The sequence below is a fragment of the Drosophila elegans genome, unplaced genomic scaffold (assembly GCF_018152505.1).
Source record: "Drosophila elegans isolate 14027-0461.03 unplaced genomic scaffold, ASM1815250v1 contig_208, whole genome shotgun sequence".
NCBI classification, from domain to species: Eukaryota; Metazoa; Arthropoda; class Insecta; order Diptera; family Drosophilidae; genus Drosophila; species Drosophila elegans.
Genome location: NW_024545578.1, coordinates 9,759,267 through 9,772,090, shown reverse-complemented (window position 1 = coordinate 9,772,090; position 12,824 = coordinate 9,759,267).

The window sequence follows — 12,824 nt, the reverse complement described above, 5'->3', positions numbered from 1 at the left end:
CACCTTCGACTGCCATGACCCGCCCGCAACTTTCGCTGAAAACAAATTTCGTTATCCTTTCTCCCCTTTTTCGGCGCGTATAATTTTTCGGCCCACACAAACTTTAATTAGATCACTTCAATGACAAAAAATAAATCTCGTTCCGCAATAATAAAACCCACAGAGGCAAACAAATGGAGATGTGAGGGCGAGGGGGCGTGGCAGTGTGGCTGGGAGAACTTGAAAAGCTCTCGAAACACACAAACTTTCTCAAACTAGTCGGTGAAAATCCGCGTCAAGCATCAAATGGAAATGGAAATAAGTTGACTTGACTTGACGTTGAAGCTGCTCAAAAGGGCTGGAAAATGGGGTAGTGACATCGAAGTGGAGTGCCACTAAGGGGGCGTGGCGGGTGGAGGCTGGGGAGTTGGTAATAGTGAAAGCTCCGGGGTTAACAATGACGTCATAGTTGTGCAAGTCAAGAGCATGCAAAGAAAAACATAACAAAATTTGTTTTAAAATGCCTTGTACCATTTGTTTAATATTATTTAACAAGAATTGTATTTTCATCATTTTGTAAACACATTAAAATATAAAAAATATGTAAACATGACTCAATAACAGATAAAAGTTTATTCCAGAATTTTTAAATGCATTGCTTTTCTATATAATATTTTTAGTTGTTCTTACTTGTTATTCAAAAAACATATTTTAATGTTTGACATGTTCAAATATGAATTTAAGGAAACATTTTATTCAACATTTTTGTTCTCTGTGCAACGGAAGCAAAACAGTTGTGGTTGGGGATAGTGATGGAGGTGAAAGCAATTTCTGGCGTTCAAACACGTTTCGTCATAACTGAGAAGGAATAATCGATAACCTCAAGCAGACACAATGACGCAGTTAGAATGACATAATTCAACACACAGCCACAGGGAAAATTGATAAGACAGGGTCACAACTGCAGGTCAAAACAAGAAATTCAATTAGAAAGTCCTGTAAGAATGGGAGGGATTAAGGGTGGCAGTGTCAATGACGACAGTCCAGTTTGGCCTTCTCCATTCTTCCATTCCTCCGCAGCACACACATCCCCCCACACTTTGCGGGCTACACCCTCTTCCTTAACGATTCCCTCGACCATATACCCACCTTATATAGCACGTGTACACTTCCATCGACACCAGGTGAAACCTTCAAACAAAAAAAAACAGCCAAACACAAAAAAACACAAAAACCGAAGAGTAAATACCGTTGAGTGGTATCTTAAATACCCTTGCAAATCAATATATCACATATTGGTTATATTGTTATACTTTCATAGCTTGACTACAAAAATTATTTATGTATTACGCTTGTAAAATAAACTAGTTAAAAGTTGCAGTTTTCAAAAAAATTCTGATATATAAATTTATTCGGTACCTTGTGTCTAGAAAATTTTTTAAATATATAATACTTAAAATATGCAGAATTTGAGTTTGCTTTTAACGAGATTGAGAAATGTTTTGAAATTAATTAACTTTGTGGTAAATAAATTCCTTGTGAATATTAAAATTTTTGTAGATAATGGCTAAGATAATATCAAGTCTGAAGAAATTTCAATATCCTCTGCATGTGCATAAAAACCCAAAGCCAAAGGAATCAAACTGTTATTTTCAGTTGCCTGCTTTTGAGCGTTTTTACTTTGGCAGGCGAGAATGCAACAACGTGTCGGGCCCGCACTCACACTCGTGCCACTCCCCTTTCTTTTCCTGTCCTACACACACACACACACACACTCACAGCCTCCCTAGAGAGAGAGTAAAGGACCTCTGCCACCTGCCAAAATGGTCGTTCTCTGCCTCTTCTTCAGCGTGGAGCTCCTGTCAGACATTTTTGACGTTTCTTTGCCAGCTGTGTTGAGTTGCTGCGTGGGAGAGAGTTGGCCCCAAAAAAGAGAGCACTCCGACGGGGAGAGGGCTTTTCATTCCTGCAAGCTCTGGCTCTGCCGTTACCTGGTTCTTTTGGGTCTCAGCGGATGGGCTTCTATTCGCTTTTCGGACTATTGAGTGAGTTGGCTCTCGCTCTTCGGGGAAATTGGAGAGGCAGAGGGAATGGAGGGATAGGGGCGGGGGAGTGGCTTGGGAGGTTTTTGATGGGCGCGGGTTTGTTGGATGGGTTTTATGGCTACACCAAGACACTTAATTGGGCAAAAGCTTCAATAAAATGTTGCATTAAGCCATTGAAGCTACGAGAAATTTAGCCGTGTAATTGTTATTTGAGTCATTTTGTTGTAATAATTATAACTTTTCATTGATGTTATAATGTTAAGATAAAAACAATTCACCTGCTCTTTAATGGTAACCCGTAGTACAAAAACCACGGAACAAAAACAGTATATTGTTTGAAAAGTAAATAATATATAATCTTTAATTCACATAGAATTTTTAAAAACTATAGTTCTGCGACCTATCTTATTATTTCTATAATTATTCTAAAATAGTACACAAAAATGTTGCATATATTTGATATAAATTTGAGCTTAATAAAAAACATACGCAAATACTATAATATTAAGATTTTTAAAAAGTCTTTTGGCTAGCGTTAAAAATGTACAAGTTTGCGTTGAATATTTAAAGGATATTTAAATTGTACACTAACATTTTTCCAAGTGCACAATTACGTCTACATTTTAGGTGCATGTGGACCTGGTGCCCATAACAGACGTAACAAACGTAACGAAAACAATTACACGAAAGAAATCCTCAAAAAGCACACGAGACTGAGAACACAACCCCTCTCTCTTGTATTCCTTTTTATCCTGCTTCCCTTTCCCCATTTGCCCTCATGCCCTCGTACAGCTGCTCAGGGACTGCTCAGTGAACATTAAAATAACAAAATCCAAACAACGCAAAGTTTGAGTGCAAGACTAACAAGAGAACCCCAGTACCCAGGGCCAGAGAGAGAGGTACACCTAGAAAAACGGGTCCAGAGAAGTGAAAAATTAAATATTTGTAAACTAAATGCTGTATTTTAGACATCCATTCACTTGAAAATATTAATTTTATAAAGATATAAGTGAACCAGGTATAATTTTAGGCTTAAAAAACTCCAGTTTTAATTATCAATAAACTTAATTAAAAGCTATATGTTAATTATTTAAAATGAATCTCTGAGTGTAGAATTATATTACGAGAGAGAGAGAGAGAGAGAGAGAGTAAAGCTCGCCAGGACGTCGCCAGTCAGTCTCGGCGGGGATCCCTCTCGCGCTGCCTGGCTCTCTTTGTCTGCACGGAAGCCTACAAAATCGGGGAAAAGCTTTTGGGCCGAGGCCTCTGCGAAAGCGAAGCCTCCAAAGTAGTCGGAGAAGTGGAGCCAAACGGTCAAGACGCGGAGCTCCGCTGAAAAATAAAACAAAATACAGAAGGAGAGAGCGAAGGGGAAGAAACTACAAAATCGCAGCCCCAATCGTGTTCCGTGGATAAGAAAAAAATTGGCTTCGAATAATTGTAAAAGGCTCAGCCGAATTACGCGAAAAAAAAACCAAGTAATAAGTGTTTAGAAATGCCAGTTAAACAAATACGCCAATTATGGGCAATCTAAGGCGCAGGAAGGAAAGAGACAGGGCAACTCTGGCTCTTCCGTGTTGTTGTGTGTAATGTGTGAAACGATTTTCCTCCTCCAACAATCTACTTTTTTTGGCAATATGCATGGGGCTTGTAGATACAGCCGAGTTCGGGCCGACATAGAGCCACAGAGAAGGGCTCTTCATTAAAATGGTTACAGACAAAAAGTAAAGCAAAAAACAGAAACAGTAACAGATGAGGGTTACTTTTTGAGGCAAACACCAAGGAAATAATAACCTTGAAGGCTTCTGGCCAAGGCTCTCAACTCGCTGTTTCGAGGGCTCGCGTACAACATGGCGTATGCTTAATAAAATCAAAATAATATACGCCATTCAATATGAAAACATGTGCAACAAAGTGTGCGTGCGCGTGTGTGGGTGCCAAATAAAATATTAAGCAAATAAATAAGCGATTCGACTCGACTCCACTCTACGCGATTCCCGATGACGCATTCGAGAAGAGTAGGGCAGAAGGTTAAATTACACAAAACGTCAAATTCGCCACGTACGACTGTCGTTTCGGAGTCGCCAGTCCGAAATTCGGTTTCGGAATCCTCGGTTGGGATACGGAGTATCCAGATTATAGGCGTGCAGAGAGCACAAGCTATAGAGCACATAATAACATTTCCAACTAATTACTCCACTACAATACTACAAGACGAAAATAGTATTCCAAAAAATAATAAAAATATAAATCAAGCCTTAACCAAAGTGTCTCCGTAAATTGGAGAACATCAAGCAAAATATTTAAAAGATTTACTCAACCAGAAAATGTGCCTAGCTCTCTGAGCGAGGGAGAAAGCTTGGAGAGAGAGAGAGAGAGCAGAGCACCCACAATTCAAATTCACCACGATAAAATACAACAAAGAAGGAAAAAAAAAAATAAGAAAATACTTTCACTCTCGCCACAACGTGGCGGCATCGAGAGGCAGGAAGCGCATAGGAGTGATAGACAGACAGACGAACAGACAGACGGACGGCGCTGGAAAACTCAAAGGGAAAACTTTTTGCATGCCACAAGCAGCAGAGCAGGAGCGTCACAATCAGCATCAGCTGACTGCTGCAGGAAGCCTGGCAGCGGGACAACTGTGTGTTGCGGACAGGACGAGCGTCCGGTCCTGTCACCATCCATTCAATAGAGGCCTCCACTGGCAAACACTGGCCACTCACACACACAGCCGAAACACACACACACACACCGCGCCCAAGCAACGGCTATTTTAATGTATCCTTAGAATTCCAAACAGGTGAGCATATAACCCAAAAAGTGAACACAGATAAGGAACAAATGAAATGCAGTGAAAGGACTTGATACTCGTATAATAAATCATTGTGTTTATAGTTTTGAATGGGCGATAAGTTTGAATGCCTCGGCCCACAAAAGTGTGCTGCACATAAAGTTGGAAACTTGTCACAGGGATACAGTGAATACAGTAGTTTCCTTATCTCAGCCATTAATTTTGGTCTCGTTTGTCATACTTATTCCAAAGAGCCTGTCCGGTAAAAAGAATTGTGTGAACAAAAAGATTTTTAAATTGCTGGCTATCCAATCAAAAAGTTAACACCGATGTGAATTAAATAAAAAGCGGTGGACAACAAATACTTTTTACCTTTTTAGAATTATTAATTTTAGATAACTGAGGAGTGACAGAAAAGAACAGTACAATTGTACAAGGATACAGTGAATGTAAACGATACAGCGAATTACTACGATACAGCTAAACACTTGTTTTTTTTTTTTTAAATCACATTAACATTTATACCAGAGGATCTCCACATTTATAGGTTTTAACTTGGATTAGATAAAAAATGTATTTTGTGATGCCTTAATATAGCTCCAAAGTCAAAATCTTTGATTGATTACAGGAAGTCTAAACTTTTTTTTTTAAAGGCAAAATGTTTATTAATACATCTCAAAATATATAAATTTATTTTATAACTTTTCTTAGTGATAGGTTGAACATAGTCCTTCAATAATTTTGGTTTAAGCTTTATTAATCCTACTTTAAATTACTAAGAAATAAAAGTCAAATGCAGAAGTCGTGTCATCCAAGTTTCGGCAATGTTATTTTCTCCAAATAACTAAAGAATCTCAGATTGACTAACAAATCCGCGCATAAAAAAAAACTTCAGGTCTTCAAGGACGCTCTTTCAGTTTCTATCTCAAGCAGCATTCGGCACTCGCACCCTTCAAACGCTGTTCAATTACAGCACTTTTATTCTTTTTCTCCGCTTTTCTTGCTGCAATTTGCCTTTAATTGCGACCGCCCTCGGTGCAGTCTTAATTTGCATAAATTCTTCCCAGACCCGCCCCTTCTTCGCGTTACACCCATAATAACCACAATTCAGTTTCAATTAAAAGCTCAGCCATCAATTATGCAGAGTAAAAATGAAGGCAACCAACCAAAAAAATCGGAAAACCAACAAAAGTGTTGCATCCTTTTCGGCTGCCCAGCAAGAGTTGGCTGAATAATAAAAATATTTCCGTGCATAATTGCGAGAAATTTAGCCGAAATCAATCATGCAAACTGCACAATAAATGTGCCGATCATGAAAACACAAAAAATCAAATTTTCATTTTCAATTAGTGAGTTGAGCCCCAAATCAAACATCAGCAAATGCAAATAGGCAAACATCACTCATACGCCCGGTACACCCTAGTATGTCCTGTCAGGCTGTGCGCTTCCGTTTTTCGGCAATTAATTAGGCGCAAATTTTAATTAAATGGCGTCAGTGGATGGAAATGTTCTCCCGATGACGGCAGTTGGCACTTGGTTCACGGCCAAGTTACTTTGTTCTCCCCAACACCGAGCTGTGACACAAACTCATTAAATAGTTATTACTCAGCCCATGTCGCCGGCAAGTGTCAACCACGAATGTGTTTTTAAGGTTATTAATATCTTACTTGAATTTTATGTTGACACTGTGCTGTTAATAATGGCTAGTGTGAAATAGATAAGACAAACTATCTTAATGGGTCAAGGTGGTTGAGCGTTAAATACATTATCTAAGATTTCCAAAAAAAAAAATCATTCAAAAGATTTAGTACAAATTTATTTCCGACTAAAAATTTATTTAAACTTTAAGTCTCAGAGATTGTAGCTTTTGTAAATATTTAACTCAAAGCAAATACCGTACAAAATACTTGCAAATTATTAAAAAGCCATTCTCTCTGATTAATTATTGCCAAAAATAAATGGGTTAACTTTTTAATAACTGCTTTATATATTGATAAATGAATTAAGAAAATGTTGTCTAATTGAATTTAATGAAAAATCTAATCCAACGAACGACATTTAAAGTAATTTCGTAGCCCAAGCAATTTCAGCGTCACCCCTGATTAAATAAGTTTAATGTCATTTCTATGCTGATATGCTATCGATTTGGAGTTACGTGATCTTCTTCCCATTCCCAAACTTTAATTACAACCATCATAAGCTGAGCCCAAAACCCAACCCTAACCAAAGGAAAAGCAAGGTGAAAGAAGGAAATTCCAATAATTGTTTTATGGTATATCAAGGTGTGGGTGACACCCCCTGACATTCCCAGAACGCACCGTTCATAATGTTTTTTTTTTTTTTTGGCTGGAAATCATTAAGTGGCCCAAACCAAACTAAAGCAAGCCCAAGTCGGTTTGAAATGAGAATGAGCCGAGCCCTTTCTGGGCTTAGTTCGCGCTGGCCTAACAATCAATCCTGGATCCTACGGGGGGGCTAAGACACAGGTGTCCAGTCAGAAGGAAATCGTTAAGTGGGAGGCGGGGCTGCCATATCAAATAATCCTTTTTTTGTTCATGCTCGTATATATATGTATTTAGCAAACTCAAACTTGAACACTTCAAGAGCTCATTAAGAGGGCTAACCTTGATGGAGGACGGGGTGGCCTGGGGTCGCCTTAGAAATGTGGCAAGTTTTCCTCTTAATTCACTTAAGTCTTTCGGTTTGAGTTTGCCACGACTCACGACGACTCACACGCACACAGGCACATGGGCACACATAATAAATGGCATATCCTTCTGCCACCGAAAGGTGGCAATTGAATGTCGGACTCCGCCTCTGTCTCTGACCGTGTGCGAGTCCTTTAAGTATCTTGTATTAAGAAAGTTTCTTCCACCTTTACCCATTGAATTGATTGCACGACTGCGGGCTGGAATGGGTTGAAAAGGAGGTCTTGATAATGTAAGGACCATTCAGCAGTTTTCCATAGGCAAATAGAAAAATATTCATAAAACTGAAATTGCGATTTGTCCTTGCAACTTTTCTTCCTTCCCGCCTCTTCCTTTTTTTTCAATTTCTGCCGTAGGAGCTAAAAAGGATGTGGGATAATAGATTTGCGTCTGTGCGAGCGCTTCGCTTAACCTTTTTTTTGTTATTCCCCTTATTTCCAACCCAGGGAAAATTGCTTTAAATGGGTTGAAGGCCTGCCCTGCTCTTGGCTTTGGGCCATGTTTCTGTTTGAGGCTTCAGTGAGTCTATCGGTGACACTAATTGCTGGCTTATTATCCTTATTTGTGGTGGAAATGTGGCGGTTGGGGGGGCTTTCCCACGCAATTCAACGATTATGATGACTCTGATAAAACGCTGTGTTATTTATTGCATTGCTGGGCTGCCAAAATTTGAGAGCCAATTTAAACTGCACAAACGTGAGGGACATAAATAATATATATCTTTCTTAATGCCTTTCTAAGATACATAGATATGACCTTTAAAATTAATTCAGCTTTCTACAAATTTAAGTTATTAAAGTTTGTATATATATGAGCTTCTAAAATCTAAAATAAATAAAGTTATAGTTCACTAAATGAGAGTAAATTTAATTTTAATAGTTAATGGACATTTTAATGCATACTATTTTTTTAAAAGTGCATAATACTCAAATTTATTAGTGTTTGCACTTATTTTTAAGAGTATTCCATAGCTCATCGCTGTTTTGGATATTCTCTGTCTTTTTCCTTTGCGCTATTGTTTGGCCTGTTTACGTCTTTATTATTGATTTTGGCTCGTGCCCCATTTGGTCTGGCAGTTTATTTTTGGAATTTATTTTCATGACAATGGGTGGTTTATTAACTTTCAGTTAGCTGACACAATAATTACGGGGCTTATGAGTTGCATTTTGGCAAGCCAAATTATGTGGAATATTCTGTAGGAGATTTATGTGAACATTAACGATTGCCTTCAGCACTTGAGCGCAAAGTCAAACGAATGACAGGCTGAAATTATCAATGAAATTGATTCATAATTGAGATATATGGTAATTTCCTCGTAGGTCAACACATTACTTATACACACTTTCAACGCCTCACTAGAAACTGGGTTTCCTGTTATTTATGATTCTTTATTATTCCCCTCATAAATTTCAATTTTCAAATGCACCAATTCTGTAGTCCCAGCAACATCGTAAACATGGCCAACGACATAAAGGAAAACAACTAGAGTTCCTGCCTGGCATAATGTGTTAGTAGGGTTTTTTGTGTGTAAGTTGCGTGAGTTCTTCATTCAACTTGAGACTTTGTCGACTCGAGTGCTTCATGCTAACCCGAACTGCCGCCATTCAGGGGTACGTGTGTACTTCCCGCTCCTTTTTGTTTTTGCCCAGACCAAACTTTTCGTGACTGGACAAAATGCTGCTCGGCGTTTTGTAGGAAATGCCAGCCTGTCCTGGCTGTCCTGTCTCTCGTTGGCACACACACATACACACACACACCTCCCGGGTCCTGCCTTCCCCAGTTAGTTTCATTTGCCTTTTACATTTCCACACATTTCCTACTTTTTCGACTTTACACTGCGAGAAAACCATAACTATATCTGTGCCTGTTAATTCCATCATATTTTAGCATTTACTGAACAAATTTTGAATACGAAAATAGTTGGGATTCGCAAAAACATAAGCAAAGTGGCATTAAAACAACACTAACCCCTACAGCTATTTGGTCAATGCTTTTAAAAAGCACTACTTTTGATGGATTCACTTCGGTATTTTAATAATTTGAAAGTTAATTTTTGTAGTATAAAGGTTTTATATAGTATTGATTCAATTTGAATTTACCCTATTTAATCTTCAAAATGTAAAGAAATTTGTGTCTAATTATGTACAAATTTTCCTTAGTGTAGTTGCGTGTCTGTGCATAGACGACCTACTCAAAAGAGGGAAATATGGGCGGAAAAAGGGGGAGGATGAAGGATGGGCGGTGGGGACAGCGAGACGACGCTTTGCATATTTATTTTATTTGATTTCTGTTCGCTTTTTCCTACGTTATTTTTTTTAGGTTTGGCGGGGACTTGATATTCCCGCTTATATAACAAACGCGACGTGTGATTAAAAATTCGTAATTTGCCCGTATATTTCGTACACCTTCCCTAGCTCACCTGCTTTCCTTCTTTGTGTGTCATGTTTTTTGTAGCATACCTGAGGCGTTCCACTTTCCTCTTAAACTTTTCCCTTCGTTTTTTTTGTTTTGAGCGTGTTTTGTGCCATTTTTTTCCGCTGCTGCGGCCGTTGTTGTTGCCGTTCTTCGTGCTTCATTAATATTTAATTAAAAAATCAATAGTTGACATGTAAGTCAACTTGGTTTGTTCCTCTTTCGGGCCAGGTTTGTTTTACCACTTCCGCTTTTTGGGCTTCTTTGGGCGCTTTTCTTTCGGTCTGCCCTAACTTATGCATGTGCATTTGTGCATATCTTATTATAAAAGATTTTCTTCTGGCTTCGTGTCGTCTACGTGACGCTTCAGTTGAAGGAATATCTTAAGAAAACCACACCCTATATGCTGGCAAAAACAAAATTGAAAAGTCTGGAAAAGGGCGGAGAAGTACATATTGGTGGGATATATGACTAGAGTCTAGCAAAAAATAGCTGAAAAAGCTATCTTAGACTTCCTTTATGGTTAGGTTTATTTTTCATGTTCATATTTGTTAGAAAATATCTCTTTAACGAAGATTTGAACTTTAATACCACCTTCAATACACCTTCAAAGCTCTCAAATATCCAAAGACTGCATTGTATACTCCAAATAATATGTATAACGATATTATTGTTTTGGTTAAGCTTTTAAATAATGGTACAAGGAGCAGCGCCATTGTTCAAAGTTGATTTGATTTGATTTTGATTTGATTTCCTGCGGGTAGTCAAGACTTTAAGTTTGAGTTCATGTGTTCAAAATGCGATATATATTTGAAATTTTAGACTTAATTTAACACGCTTTCCTGATAGTTTAAATTGCCCACTAAACATTAAATTATTTCCTTTAAAATATGCTTCAATAATCATTCTTTCTCAAACAATTAGCTTATGCTACGAGTACTAATGGAGATAAATCATTTTTAATCATGAACTCTAGTTTTTTAACAATTGAAACGTTTCATAAATTGTGTTTTATTTATTTATTTTGGCAGAAACCATTGCAAGTGGTTTTGTTATTGAAAAGAAAAGCTTTGAAAACTAAGTTTATGTGTAAACGTTTATAAACTTACATTTGAATTAAATGGTTCATGAATGAATTGCTTTGCGTGCAAAGTATAATGACATCTTTTCCCCAGTTGACAATCAGTACGCTGCATTTGCTTATCAGCAGCATAATAAGAATAAAGCTTATGGAATAAAGTGGAAATGCACATATTTCCATCCGAATCGGTACGCAAAGTAGACAAGACAAAGTCACGTAACTCAATTCTTTGCTCTGCTTATCAAAACGCGCACTGAGATCTCGTTTAAGATTTATTGACAGCAGCACCGGAAACGGGAAATGGGCAAGGCACATGTTCCCCGTGTGTTACCTGCCTTTTATTTACGCGCAATTAACCCAGTTCGACATGCCGCTTTTTTAGCAAACGGCCCCCACACTCATGTATATCCTGCATTTATCATAATTACTTCCCCAGAAATTAACCGCCAAAAAAAAAGAAGGAAAACGCAAAGAAAAAAAGGGAACGCTGCTGATGATGATGAGAACGTTGATGAATACCCTGGGCTTAAGCGTAATTCTGGAGCTTTGGTTAATGTTTTTAATATGCCTCTGGCAACTATTAAGCGCACTTGAAAAGCTGAACGTTAAATGCCAGGCGCATATTAAACATCAATTATTAATGCCAAAGAGTTAAGGGTTCTCGCGGAAATGAAGTCATTCGCATAGCATACATTCGGGGGCTCTCCTTTTCATCCTGTCCATTTTAGAATGTGTATGCTCACGTTGTATGCAAATACTCAAACATCGAAATGCGCTTAGCAATTATTTTAAAAATGCAAAAAACCCGAAAAAAGAAAGCACAAGAACAACGACAATTGCAATTTCAGTTGAGCATTGAACCAAAAAGGACGACGCAAAACGTTCCCACACCCGAGTTTACACAAAAAAAAATAAGTTTCAACCAATTGAACTAGAAATTTTGAGCTTTCAAACAAGATTTATACACTAGCAATTAAATCTCGCACTTACATTTTGTTATTGATTACAATAAAATTTGTTTGAACAGTTCTTAGTTCACTTTTACCACATACATATTTATACATACATAGATTTTTCGTAATGTATTACATTTTTTTCCTGTGTAGGCAGCGACAGAACATGAAACATGCAAACTGCCTAGGCTCGAGTGCCATAAAAACTGGAGTGAACAATATACAAAACTTATTTTCAAATCAAACAACAGCAACAGCAAAAACTAAAGTCCATGGTGAACATGGGCAAAAGGCGGGGGGCGGGGCAATGGCAACAGTGAAACGGTTACAACAAAGTGCCAGCTGCTAGACAAAACGGAGAATTGGAACTCGGTACAGTGGTAGTTTGACTTACAAAAATCCACATATCAGCTAAACATTTTTTTGCGTCGTCAAAATTGATCTTTACTGAAACATGAAACAATTATGTATTGGCTTTAATAAATGTTTCTACGGCTTAATGTTAATAGCCTCATTTAAATATAACTCTCGTATTAATTGAAATTCACTCAAACTTTGTTTCCATAGTTGATAATAATTATATGGAAAAAGATACTGATAGTATTCTTTTTGTTTTTAATAAAAGTTAAATTACAATTTACTCCTTTAAACAGAAGTTTGAAAATATTTTTATAATGAACTGGTTTGTCATCTGATTGATCTTCCCATAAAAAGGCATTGTTTAATTATGATTTTGTTTGTTTTTCCAATTTATATGTGAAATTAAACTTTGGAAATATATCTGAAATCACTGCTCTATTGACACGGTCCATCTAGGCACTTTCGACTGGCTGACTGGCACAAACCAGAGTT